The sequence below is a fragment of the Carettochelys insculpta genome, chromosome 2 (assembly GCF_033958435.1).
Source record: "Carettochelys insculpta isolate YL-2023 chromosome 2, ASM3395843v1, whole genome shotgun sequence".
Taxonomy (NCBI): domain Eukaryota; kingdom Metazoa; phylum Chordata; order Testudines; family Carettochelyidae; genus Carettochelys; species Carettochelys insculpta.
Genome location: NC_134138.1, coordinates 191,249,585 through 191,263,077, shown reverse-complemented (window position 1 = coordinate 191,263,077; position 13,493 = coordinate 191,249,585).

Sequence of the window (13,493 nt, the reverse complement as noted above, 5' to 3'; positions counted from 1 at the left end):
TGTATAGAAATGGCCAGAGGGTGCATCTACACTTGCATTCCTCTTTCGAAAGAGGCATGCAAATTAGGTATAAATTTGCATATTTGTCACCTCATTCGCCTAGTCTAATTTTGAAAGAGCTTCTGTCGAAAGAAGAAAGCCAGTGTAAATGCTGCTCTTTCGAAAGTAAACCCACTTTTATTTTATGGGAAGAAGGATTCTTTCGAAGATGGGGTTTACTTTCAAAAGAGCAGCATCTACACTGGCTTTCTTCTTTCGAAATTAGACTATGCAAATGAGGTGGCAAATATACAAATTTATACCTCATTTGCATTTTTGATTTACCTCATTTGCATACCACTTTTGAAAGAGGAATGCAAGTGTAGACACACCCAGACTGTTTTTCTTCCTCCTTGTATATGATGTGGTGTTAGAGTCCTCCTACATGGGAACTTAATACAGCTATGAGCTTCAATGGTTATGTTTTTAGCACAGAGCTTCTGGTTATGGTTATGGTTTTAGCACAGAGCTACATGTTGACATGTAAAGGGCTTTTTAAGGCATATATGCACCCTCTACAGGTGCTAACTTCAGCTTTCCATTGTGTTAGCATTTGCACCTGAGGGAGACACACTTTTGGTAGTACACAAGTGGAAGATAGCAAATGAAAATCTACTTGCTGCCACATTGTGCAATAACTGTAGAGATGTGAAGCAAGATTTTTAAAAGGGTTTTAGAACTCTAAATGTACAATTAGCCACTTGGTGGAATTTTCAAAAACACATGGGCATCTAAACCCTCCTTGATTTCAGTAGGAGTTTGTTTGGCACTTAAAATCTTTTGCAACCCCAATTAAGTGGCATCTGTAGGAATTTAAATACTCTTCAAATCTGGCCTTCAGAGGCTTAAATTCTACCCATCCAACAGGTGGTTTCTTGGCTTTGTGAGGGTACTTCCATTCAATAACACTAAGTTCTTCTCTGTAATCATGAAACATAGGTGTTCCGTGGCACTTTTCAAAGAATCATAGAATACTAGGACTGGAAGGGACCTGGAGAGGCCATCAAGTCCAGCCCCCCTGCCCCAATGGCAGGACCAAGTACTATCTAAACCATCCCTGATAGACATCTTATCTAACCTGTTCTTAAATATCTCCAGCGATGGAGATTCCACAACCTCCCCTGGCAATTTATTCCACTGTTTTACCACCCTGACAGTTAGGAACTTTTTCCTAATGTCCAGCCTAAACCTCCCTTGCTGCAGTTTAAGCCTGTTGCCTCTTGTTCTATCCTTAGAGGCCAAGAAGAACAAGTTTTCTCCCTCCTTCTCATGACACCCTTTTAGATACCTGAAAACCGCTATCATGTCTCCCCTCAATCTTCTCTTTTCCATACTGAACAAGCCCAATTCTTTCAGCCTTTCTTCATAGGACACATTCTGTAGACCTTTAATCATTCTTGTTGCTCTTTTCTGGACCCTCTCTAGTTTCTCCACATCTTTCTTGAACTGCGGTGCCCAGAACTGGACACAATACTCCACCTGAGGCCTAACCAGCGCAGAACAGAGCAGAATGACTTCTCGTGTCTTGTTCACAACACACCTGTTAATGCATCCCAGAATCATGTTTGCTTTTTTTGCAACAGCATCACACTGTTGACTCCTATTTAGCTTGTGGTCCACTATAACCCCTAGATCCCTTTCTGCTGTAGTCATTCCTGGACAGTCTCTCCCCATTCTGAATGTGTGAAACTGATTGTTCCTTCCCAAGTGGAGCACTTTGCATTTGTCCTTATTAAACTTCATCCTGTTTACCTCAGACCATTTCTCCAATTTATCCAGATCATTTTGAATTATGACCCTACCCTCCAAAGCAGTTGCAACCCCTCCCAGCTTCGTAACGTCTGCAAACTTAATAAGCATACTTTCTATGCCAATAGCTAAATCATTGATGAAGACATTGAACAGAACCGATCCTAACACATACCCCTGCGGAACCCCACTTGTTATACTTTTCCAGCAGGATTGAGAACCATTAAGAACTACTCTCTGGGTATGGTTACCCAGCGAGTCATGCACCCACCTTATAGTAACCTCATCTAAATTGTATTTGTCTAGTTTTTCATAAGAACATCATGGGAGACCATAGCAAATGCTTTACTAAAGTCTAGGTATACCACATCTACCGCTTCTCCTCTATCCACAAGGTTTGTTATCCTATCAAAGAAAGTTATCAGATTAGTTTGACATGATTTGTTCTTTACAAATCCATGAAGGCTGTTCCCTATCACCTTACCACCTTCCAAGTGCTTGCAGATGATTTCTTTAATTACCTGCTCCTTTATCTTTCCTGGCACTGAAGTTAAGCTGACTGGCCTGTAGTTTCCTGGGTTATTCTTATTCCCCTTTTTATAGATGGGCACTATATTTGCCCTTTTCCAGTCTTCTCAAATCTCTCCTGTCTCCCATGATTTTCCAAAGATGATAGATAAAGGCTCAGATGCCTCCTCCATCAGCTCTTTGAGTATTCTAGGGTGCATTTCATCAGGCCCTGGTGACTTGCTGACATCTAATTTTCCTAAGTGATTTTAACTTGTTCTTTTTTTATTTCAACTTCTAACCCTACCCCTTTCCCACTAGCATTCACTCTGTTGGGCATTCCTTCATCAGACTTCTCAGTGAAGACCGAAACAAAGAAGTCGTTAAGCATCTCCGCCATTTCCAAGTTCCCTGTTACTGTTTCTCCCTCCTCACTGAACAATGGCCCTACCCTGTCCCTGCTCAAGTGTGATTCTCATCTGATAGATAGGAAAAGTGAGTTGACCCAAGGTCATACAGGAAATTCAGTGGCATAATTGTAAATAGAACCCAGATCACCTGAATACCTGGCCATGGCCCTAGAGAGAGGACTGACTCCTTCCTGCAAGATAGGTAAAATGTGTAGAAACCAGACCTGTAGAGAAATGTGGAATGAAATCCCTTTCTCCCACTGGACAAGGGCAGCCTGGTAGAGTATGAATTCTAGAGGTACGATTCATGCTTTCCTGTTTGGGGCATATGAATTGTTCAACTTCAAAGGCCGGAAGCAAAATTTGCATGGTTTATACCCAGGCTGACTATGTCTCTGTTTTTTTGCTCAGTTGATTTTTCTCTTCAGAGTCTTCTAACGGCACTAGACTGCTGAAATTCTAGAAAGAGATGAAATCCATCTCAGCATTTTATAAAAATAGACTCTTCAAGACAGCACTGGTTTTAATTGACTTGTGTTTAGTTACTACTGAATTGAAGTATCCACAGATGAAACCTATGAGCAGTTAGAGAGCTTGAAAAAGATAGACAGCTGTGGGGTTTTTTGGTTTATTTTTCCTGCTCTAGCTTTGGTAAGATAAATCAAATGTCACTTTCAACTTCTCTGCAAGAATCTTCTTCCTCTCTTCCCTCCCTTCCCCCTCTCAGTTTCTGTTTTAAAAATCTTGAACTGATTTATCAAGACAGATCAAGGTAAAAAGTATTTCTCAGCTGGTCTCTTTTCTTTGACTAGGTTCTCGTAGCAGGAGACAGGCAGTTCATTACAAAAGAGAGAGGGCTTCTCTGAAACCAACTTTATTACAGCTGATAAGACAAAATAAGATTCTGTGGGGGCCATTTTTCATTCAGTCCACAGCAGGAAGAAGTTATTAAATAATAAAACTGCCTTGTTATGAACTTAGGCCATGACCTGAACTAAATTGTCTGCTTGGTAGTGTAAGATCTTTGGGGCAGGAATGGAATTTGTCAAATACCAACCACACAGCAATACAAATCGTAACCTATTCATTGTGTCCTAAGGGGTGGCTACAGTGCTACATGGTGGTGCTGAATCTCTGACAACAGGAGAAATCCATTTCAGGATAGGTCATGTAGGCTTTTTAAGTTGTTTTTTTCCTTTATTTTGAAATAACTGTAAAAAGGATGTTTAAAAAGAGCATTGCCTGGAGAATTTAGCTGGGTGAATCCAAGTGCCTTAAATAGTGTGGTAAGAAGACTCAGAAAACAGCAACAAATATTTTTACTCTCCCTACTTTTGGTGATTAGAATAGTCATAGAGCCATTACTAACCAGGCTGAAGGGTCTGCAAACTGCAGCTCTGGAGTCAGATGTGTCTATTTAAGGCTTCTTTGCGGCTCCTGACACTATAATTGCAAAGTAAAAACCCTCCTGATTATTTTTGATATTTCAGTGAACATCTAAAAGCCCAACAATGAACCACACTCATATAAAGAGCAAATGGTGTGATCTCAAAAGGTTGGATAACTCTCCCTTTAATAAGTGCAGTGCATTGTGGGATATACGTGTGTATTGTTCTCAAACTAGGGGTTAGGAAAAGTTAGGTTTGATGTTGTTTGTTAAGGACCATCTCATTCACACACATTGTGGCTCTTGGATGATGGAATTTTAAACTGAATTTGAAAAAGAATGGCTCTTCTTGCTGTTTTGGCTTGCTGACTCCTGAGTTAGGCAATGTCCAAACACAAAGCAAGAAGCAGAGCCCCAAAGAGTTTAAAATCTTAACAGATTTAGGGTGTGCCCTGCGCTGGGCTATTCTGAAGCTTTTTTTGGTGAGCGCCAGGTTATTCACAAGATACGGGTCACACCAACTGTGCGTTTTCAGTTTGTGCTACGTCAACACAGTGGATCTTCACTGCTGAGGGCTTAGCATTCCCTGAGGGTGCCCTATAGCAGGGGTGTGCAAAGTGGAAACTATTTATGAAATAGGTTGGAAGCAGCCAAAAAAAAAAGAACTTGCTCCAGCCATTTCAGCCGATGTTTGCATTTTGCTCAATATTTGTGAGTGCAAAAAGGGAAACACTTACCCAGGAGTGGAAGGCTGGGGTGAGGAGACTTTCTTTTAGCGGTTCAAGCAGCAATCAAGATGTACCCTAGAGAACATAGACACCTGGGGGAATGTTCTTGGGGATACCTACTGTTCCCATTTTGACTCACATACCTGAACATGTCAGCCAACGGTGTGTATTGGGATGCAGACCTTGCTAGCACTGGTTATTGTTTCATGGTGGCTGCAGTGTAACATTCCCTAGGTGCTTTTGTCAAAAGTGCAGGAATTATTTCAGCTTTACTTAAAGGAGGTTCTGTATTAAACGAGGTTTAGTGTGGGTGTTGTGACCTACAGAGGTCCCTTCTGGCCTTAAACTCTGACTCATAACAGATGTTTCGAAAACAGTTTTATTATGAAACAACAACTCAATAATATTAATGGAATCAATGGAAAAAGAATATCTTTGTATTTGGAGATGTGTTTAATTCATCAATCTTAACAAACTAGCTCTACACACTCTTAATTACTGCATGAATGTAAACAAAACTCAAAGCAAAGCAGCAAAAGCATTCCCACTGCAACGGTTTGGGGAACAAGGGCATATGAAGTTACAGGAAAGCCTACACCTTGCTCCTGATTCTTCTTGTGCAATGGGTTCTGGGGTTGAGTGTTGTGGCTCAGAAGCTTCAGGGCTGCAGGCAGGGCTCAGAAGAGCTGGCCTCCCAGGTGCACGTGTTCTCAGTACCTAGTGGTTGGATCTGAGATCTGAATGAGGTCTGTTGGGGGTGTTGTCATGGACGTGTGAAGGTTAGGAGCTTCTGCTGGTCCCAGTAGCCAGCACTGTCCAGGAGTGGAAGACAGACAGGGCTGTGTCCCAAAATGTGGGACTGCAGCACTTTCTGGCCTACCAGGAACATTTTATTCAGAAGGGCATTCTGTCTCAGGATAGCCTCCAGGTTCTGCCTCGACATAGCTGTCTTTTTTTCCATGCTCTCCTTCACCATGGCTACGCTTCCTGGGCTGACACCTTGATCTCGTGGAGGAGCTGCATTTTTTTCTCCCTCTGGGTCCAGATGTAGAATCGCTGCCTCACAGCCAGCCTGCTTTTCCTTTGTGATGGTCATGCATTCTGCAAACATCTTGTCCCAAGCCTTCCTTTTTCTCTTCCTGGGGTTGTCCAGCCTTTCAGCAGTATGCAGATGTCCTGTTCTTGACGATCTTTCTGTTTCAGGTGCAGTAGATGAGGAAGAGCAAAATCAGTCACTTATTGTTCATATCACAGACTATTAGGTTTTAATGAGCGTGTGATGTTAACTCCCTGATATTCTTCCCAAACGTATGGGAAGTTCCTGGATGGCAAGTGGCCTGTGTGTGCAGAAAGTGCTGGGAGCATTTAGATTTCAGTCTACAGTAGGTGCTTTTACAAGGTGAAGGGGGGGCGGGGTGGAGATATGCCCCATGTTTCGTTTTTGCAGGTGTGTGTGTGTCCTGGGAGTGTCAGAGGTGTAAAGGGGGAGTTACAAGGATGAGAATTAGATCTTATCTCCTTCCCCCCAACCCCTGTCCATTATTCCATCCTAACTCTCAGTGATGTTACGCTGAGGCTGGTGACTGGGAGGCAGAGAATGGTCTTATTGGAAAAGCCAAAGAACATACTAGGGAGATACATTGTGATAGTCCCACTGAAGTGCTGCAGGAGTAGAAGGTGCTTGTAGGGTATACATGGGGGCATCCCCCATAAAGTGTGAAACAAAACTGAGCTATTTCTCAGTCCTAAGTTCTGCTGTATCTCCCCTGCAGACATGGAGATCCTGCTGAGAAAAATAGGTAGGATCCATGACTGTCGGCTGCAATGTGCGTTCTAGGGCATTTATACCTCAGCAAGGAATGGTATCGCTTACGGCTTGACTGGACAGGCACTGTGCGCTTGTGTCTCATATACCCTTCGAAAAGTAACCGCGATTCTTTTCCTGTAAGCCTAGTCTTCGTAAAGGGTAAGATTTTGCACAAATGAATGCGTCTGCTATTCCAGTCTGCCATGGGAAGGGAGGTGTGGAGCAAGTGACATACTGTGACTGCGCCTTGATAGCAGGCACCACTTTGAAACAGCCCCCGGAGAGCTGGGGGAAGGGGAAGGTCAAGCTTCTAGCTTGCAGGTGCCACCCATAATACTAAATGGTGAAGGCGGGTACCTCCAGGCTGATTTTTCCTTCAGCAGAATTTGGCTCTTCAATCTCAGCCTGACTTGTTGGCTGGGACTTGGTCTCAGCTGATGCAGGGAAGGAAACAGAATCCATTGTAGCAGGCTGACTCTGAGGGCGCAGCTCCTCTCTGGCTCATTTAGGTGGCTATAAAAAGGTGATAGAGAACACAGGGTGACAAACTGGTATCATCCTGGGATGATTGTAGCAGCTCATCTGCCATGGGTGGAAGACTGCAAGCCACAGGCTACAAGTGGCTTCTGGGATGGGTTGCACTATGATAGTGTAGCACATGTCCAGCTCATTAAAAAATGGATGGGTGACATGTCCCCTGCTGGACCATCTCCTTGTATCGCAATGTATCTTCTCCTGAGCTACTTGCTCTTCGCTTGTCACTGGCTGGCCTCCCAGTTGTGACTGCTAATGGACACGTGCTTCACAATGTCCCTGAAAAGTCCCCTTATTCCTCTGGGTAGCCACAATAGCTTCTTGAACCAATGCTGCTCCATAGGTAGAGAGGAGCTCCAGGGCCTCCACATGCTTTAATCAGTTCCACTAGGCATGTTGTGGGCTTCTGAAGTGGCATTGTGGTCATGTGGCTATAGTAGAAATACCTTGGAATGCAGGAGCAAAGGGGCAAAATCTGTCTGTGTGCCACCTTTCCAAGGGGGCCAGGATCTTCTTGGCAGCTCGGCACCCAGATGGGGAGGGCAGCCAAGCCAATGGGCCAGTAAGTAAAAGTTGACCTGCAAGCATAGTGGGATAGCTGTTAGAAGTCTAGAAAAATGGTGCTCAGTAACTGCATGTCCAGAAGGCCAAATGTATAAGGCAACCATATCTCCCTGTCCCAAGTATGGCACAGGGAGATATGGGGGGAGGGACGGCTCCTCCTGGCTTCACCAAACTCCAGGGAGCCAGGAAAGAGGCGGCAGCTGCCGGCACTCCACCCACCTTCCACTCCTCGCAGCTCAGAGGAAGTGGCAGCTGCCAGTGCTCCCTCCCCAAAGCCCCAGGGAAACAGCAGCCACTGGTGCTGCCCCGCAGGAGCCCCAGGGAAGCAGCAGCCCCCCGCACTCCCCCAGAGCCCCAAGGAAGTGGCAGCCACCCGCCCTCCCCCCGGAGCCCTGGGGAAGCGGCATGGATGCAGCAGCCGAGTGTTATCTGGCCAGCAGGGGGAGGGCCCAAATACACGATAATTAGGCCCCTTTAAAAAATAAGTAGGGATGCCTTTTTGGCATCCCAAATATGGGGACCATCCTGCCCAATACAGGACAGATGGTCACCTTACAAATGAATTACATTTGACGCAAACCTACTTCTGCACAGTGATGAGTTGCGTCTCAAACTGGATTAACTTGATTGGATCCAGTTTAAAAACCCCATGTAGACAAGCCCAAAAGTGTAGGAAAGAGGCAGGGTTGAGCTTACAGTCTAAGCAGTTTACAGTCTGCTATAGTGTAGCAGAGGACCCAGAGAGACAGAGAAAGTGTAGTGACTTGCCCAACATCTTACTGCAGATGATTGGAAGAGTCAGGAATAGAAATCAACTCTCCTAATGCCAAGTTCATTCAACTATGCCAGATTCTATTGCATGTAGCTATGCAATGAAAGAGAGAGATTTTCATGCTTTTTTTTTTGCACGGTCTATCTTAAAAAATAGAGGACTCTGCCAGTCCCCTGAAGACCAGTGGTTAGGCAACTGTTTTGAGTTCCCATTCAAATGCAGAATGCTACAGGTGTCTTCTCTCTCTCTGTCATGTGGAAATTTCACAATTGTTCTTTGTAACTATGTTGTTTTTTTTATAATCAGAAGTAAATCATAGGCAGAAAGGCATAAGTATCTTTTCCAGCTGAGGGCATGGCTCCCAGCTGTGGCAAACAGAATCATGCGGGTTCAAATTCCGCTTGCATGCTAAAAATAGAGTGTTGCTGCAGTGGCTCTCGGTATGTGCCAGTGCAGCCTCTGATTTTGGCCACCAGATTGACAAGCCACTGGGTATACTTGTTTCATAAACATACTTGTTTCTGACCTGGTGTTCCTTAGTAGGTAATTCCATGTATCATGGACACCATGTACACCTGAGGTGATTTTTTAAAAAAAGACTGTAATTAAATACAAATTTTCCTAGCCATGTTCCTGCGAGGAAGGAATTATGGCCTGCCTGTTCTGAACTAGACAGCAGAGTATAGTTCATTCAAAAAATCCCTCCTCTGAAGAACTGCTAAACCAGTGACCTAAACCTACACTACAGCTCCCTAAGTGTTCATATGCTATAGCATTATATGACAGTGCTTCCAACTGAATGTAAGCAGGATGATGGAGCAGAAATGAAGCACTGTAACAGACAGTAAGGTCTGCTCAGCAGCCAAGTGTCTTTATAAACATAAAGGAAAACAAAATTAACATAAAGCAAAAGCAGTTGCATGCAAAATCTTTCCCAGCCTGAGGACCAATACAGGTCTCAAAGCCCTCATGAGGGAATCTTGCTGTTCCCTTTTCTGAGTCCTTTCCAACTGTTGTTCAATGGGATAACAAAAGGAGACTGGAATTAGTGGTTTGTGTACAGAGGGGATGGGAGAGCCCTGCACACTTTTGCTTCAATCTAGTGCAAAAACTGTATGTGGCCGGAGAGCCCCCTGCTGCAATGGTGAGACAACGGAAACTTTCTTCTGGTAAGAATGAGACTTCGGTTCAGAACTTCCAATGGAACAAAACTAATAACTTGTGTCAAATTCTGGTCCCATTGAGGTAAGGGAAACATTGAAATTAAGCAGAGATTTGCCGTTACATTATAGGCTCTACCTCCCTGGTCTGACATGGTCAGGACCTAACCAGTCCTGGACAAGAGAATTTGCCGGAAGAGGGAAGGTTTCCTGCCAAAGCCCCTAAGCCACCAAACCATCATCAGGGATCTAATTATGCCACCTGTCAAAAGACAAGTAACATTTTTAAGGTGATTTGACATAACTGAAATCAGACAAAAATGCTACTTGATAATCATAGGTCAAGGATAATATGATCATGGCATGGGTGTGTTTCAGAAGTACTACAGGCAAAGGGGGGTGTGGACTCCCATAGTTCTCCCCAGATCCTGCTGTCCCTAAAGCCCCTAAGCCACCAACCCCGTCTTCCCTCCCTAGGCTGCTCCCTTACTTTCTGCCCTGGAGTTGTGGGGAAAAGCCAGCTCTGGCCTCATGGGGACCTGCCCCCAGTCCTGGAAAGCTACTGGTGGGCACCTTCCCCTCCATGGGGGTTGATGGGGAGAAACAGGCTCTGCTGCGGCCCCCCCGCCCCCTAGGGCTGTCAGAGGACACAGGCTGCACCATCCTGCCTGGTGCTCTGGTCCAGTGATATCCCTCATTCTGCCAAGGAATGTGGCCAGACCAGAGAATACTGGATTTAGGAGCCCCAACCTGTATTTCATTAGGATTTGGTCCTATTTAATAAACCTTGGACTTGATTATGGAGCTACTATAGATTACTGATTTCAGTAGGTGTTTATAATGTGGCAGCTGGAGGACTGATCTCTTTACTAGTGAGTGTGGTCCCTTCCCGTGAAGGGCTGTACGCGGAGAAATGTAAGAGTTCTAGTCTCTATGGATACAGTCTCTCTCACTGGCCCTGGAAGAGTTGTGACCATTTGGCCTCATTTCCATGTCTACAACATGGAGCAAAGTTTTATTTCTGCCCTACACTGGGGTATTCAGAAAAAAAAACAGTTAATATTTATGAAGTTCTTTGAAGATGAAAACTGTTATATAATGTACTGTATATGCAGCTGGGGACTTCAACATCAAGATATGGGTAGTAAACTGGGTTAACTCCCCCACACACCACCGTACCCCCACGTATACAAAGCTAACACAGTTATGACCTTGAGGCCTTCCTTAGGAACGCTCTATCAAAGGAAAGCATTAAGGCTGTGCTGGAAAGTAGTGGCACAGAATCTGCATCCTATTGTGTATGCAAAACAAAATCCCTTTCTCCTTTATTAATAATGTATGTTGTTTATTAGCAGGACCCGTGGCGCCTGCCAGGATATTGATTCCCAAGGAGACTACAAATTCTTTTCTGAGTTGTAGATATTGTAAACTCTGTGATATGGAAGAGGCAAGCTAGAATTAGATCAGATCTCCCTTAGTTGTAGGCATATAATTTTAATACCTCCTATTAAACTCCCCTGCTGTTAAGCAGGGAATATTAGCTAAGGGTATCAAAACTATTTCAACGTCTTGAAACCATGATAATATGCACAACTGTGCTCTGCCTTCACAGCGTGAAATATCCTAGTGATGAGGAAAATCAGAGCATCATAAAGACAAGGCTTGAAAACTCCATCTTCGACTAACATAGCTACCCACTGTACAAAATGATCATGGCTGGGTTACCCTGGCTCAGATCATTTTAGGGATAATTAATGGGGTGCGTTAGCCAGTTCCCCTATCATACATGCATCATCAGGGATCTAATTATGCCACCTGTCAAAAGACAAGTAACATTTTTAAGGTGATTTGACATAACTGAAATCAGACAAAAATGCTACTTGATAATCATAGGTCAAGGATAATATGATCATGGCATGGGTGTGTTTTCAGAAGTACTACAGGCAAAGAGGGGTGTGGACTCCAATAGTTCTCCCCAAATCCTGCTCTCCCTATAGCAACATGAACTAGTTATTTTAGATAGCTGTTGTTCCATACTTGGGTCTTCAAAATATGTTGTCTTCAGTAGAATTCTTGGTCCTCAAGAAACACCAATGTAATTCCAGGATTCACCAGTGACATACAATATAAATTTCATTAGCCTTATGGGTCCGATGGACACTATGTATGGAGCAGAGCTACTGTGCAATAGGACATAAGACTGAATGGGGCAAAGAGATATACAGTATAATTGTAGTCCTTTGTTGTTTTATTGTGGTGGTGTATCCACTGTGCTTTCTACTGTATGTACATCAGTTGGGAAAGCAAGCTCATTCCCAAGCTGACAGGCATGCACAGATACAGTAGAAATAATATTGTCTGCACCAGCTGAGTACTTCTTATGTGCATCTCTTTTCCATCAATGGTTGTAGATTAATATCTCTACTGGGATTCAAGACTGCAAGCCCATTAGTCATTCAACATTCATGCTTGTACTGGCTGCTTGCTTCTGCTGATACCATCTGCTGCCTCTGGCTACGTCTACACGTGCACCCAACTTCGAAATAGCTTATTTCGATGTTGTGACATCGAAATAGGCTATTTCGATGAATAACGTCTACACGTCCTCCAGGGCTGGCAACGTCGATGTTCAACTTCGACGTTGCTCAGCCCAACATCGAAATAGGCACAACGAGGGAACGTCTACACGTCAAAGTAGCACACATCGAAATAAGGGAGCCAGGCACAGCTGCAGACAGGGTCACGGGGCGGACTCAACAGCAAGCCGCTCCCTTAAAGGGCCCCTCCCAGACACACTTTCATTAAAGAGTGCAAGATACACAGAGCCAACAACTAGTTGCAGACCCTGTATATGCAGCACGGACCCCCAGCTGCAGCAGCAGCAGCCAGAAGCCCTGGGCTAAGGGCTGCTGCCCACGGTGACCACAGAGCCCCGCAAGGGCTGGAGAGAGAGTATCTCTCAACCCCCCAGCTGATGGCCGCCATGGAGGACCCCGCTATTTCGATGTTGCGGGACGCGGATCGTCTACACGTCCCTACTTCGATGTTGAACGTCGAAGTAGGGCGCTATTCCCATCCGCTCATGGGGTTAGCGACTTCGACGTCTCGCCGCCTAACGTCGATTTCAACTTCGAAATAGCGCCCAACACGTGTAGACGTGACGGGCGCTATTTCGAAGTTACTGCCGCTACTTCGAAGTAGCGTGCACGTGTAGACGCAGCCTCTGTGTTATGTGTAACAGAGATCTCCCCGCATCTGACTCTACTGCTTTGGTTACAGGCCACCTTCATATCGTGGGATACCAAGAACACTAAGCACAAGGGTGCTTTTGCAGCTTTTAAGTGAATGTGCCTTTTCATGGGAGTGACAGATTCCATTTCTGAAAGCAGTTATTGGTTGCTGCACACATTGAAAATTTGTGTCAATCCAATAGGATGGTGATAATGTGCAGTTTTTCTTTTTTTCTATTAACTGGTCTCCCTCTGCTCTGAGAACAGGCACAGTCATCAATTCTAGGGTTTGAAGAAGTCAGTATCAGTAGGGGAAAGTGGAGTCTAGGGAGATGTCCATGCACAAACTTGTGTTGTTGTACTTAAATTCCTGTTTGGAATAACTTTTGTATCATATCTTTCCTTTTGCATGCTTTTTAAAGTCCTGCTGGGTTGGTTCCTGTAATCAATTGGACATTGTTTTTCTTAGCTGGCATTGGATTTAAAATCTTTGATCTAGTATAGTTATAGTGCAATAATATTCTGTCTTTTTCAGCATCTCTTTATAGATTCCAGAACTGGTTAATGACTTATTGTAGGTGTTTCATACCTTTAGTACTATCTGGC